This window comes from Sinocyclocheilus rhinocerous, unplaced genomic scaffold, assembly GCF_001515625.1.
Source record: "Sinocyclocheilus rhinocerous isolate Xijiao unplaced genomic scaffold, SAMN03320098_v1.1 C36030070, whole genome shotgun sequence".
NCBI classification, from domain to species: Eukaryota; Metazoa; Chordata; class Actinopteri; order Cypriniformes; family Cyprinidae; genus Sinocyclocheilus; species Sinocyclocheilus rhinocerous.
In genome coordinates, this window is record NW_015771061.1 from 1 (window position 1) to 773 (window position 773).

The 773-nt window shown below is 35.3% G+C and overlaps 1 long non-coding RNA gene across 1 annotated transcript; it reads left to right on the forward strand.

The window, feature by feature from the left end:
- Window positions 1-145: 145 nt before the first annotated feature.
- Window positions 146-764, forward strand: LOC107735397 (uncharacterized). The gene is made up of 3 exons (XR_001639398.1): window positions 146-214; window positions 350-448; window positions 658-764. It is a non-coding gene; the product is annotated as an uncharacterized LOC107735397 (long non-coding RNA).
- Window positions 765-773: the final 9 nt, after the last annotated feature.

Consider the following 773-nt stretch of genomic DNA (forward strand, 5'->3'; position numbering starts at 1 on the left):
AGACATTAACCCAAAGTGCCTTTCATGGAAAGATGTGTGTTCAAGTCGTTGTCTTTGCATTTTTAATTTATTTTTGAATAAATCAATAGATCCCACAAAACAATCTTGACATTGACTCGTGATCATAATCAATATTTCTGTCTTTCAGATGCTGGTCCAAGTTAAAGAAGTTTTATCCAAACTTCCAAGTCTTGTTGAAATTACATTAAAACAGGTAAGAGGATAGAATGAGTGTTCTGTTTCCAGAGACTTCTGTCACTAAAAAAGCTAGAATTCTATTTCTGACTTTTCTTTGTTGTTTTTGTCCTTATTATTCCTGTTCTCACTGTTGATTTATCTTGTTGTTTAGACAGAGAAAATAACAATTTGTGGAGACACACATGGCCAGTACTACGATCTTCTAAATATCTTTGAGTTGAACGGTTTACCAGCTATAACTAATCCTTATGTATCCTTTTCCTTTCGGGTCTGTGATGTTGTCATGCCTGCTCTCATGAGTATGTAATTTAATATAAATTGTTTCATTGAATAATATTATAATAAATAATTAAAGCATCACCTTAGTCTAACTGTTTGCAGTATTTTTTATAAATGCCATATATGCACATTTTTCCCCCACTGAGATCCAGTGAATTAGTCTTGACTTCAGGTTCTCAGCTGTTCAATGGTGACTTTGTGGACCGCGGCTCTTTCTCTGTAGAAGTCATTCTCACGCTGTTTGGCTTCAAGCTGCTCTATCCAGAACACTTCCACCTGCTTAGAGGTGAGGACAC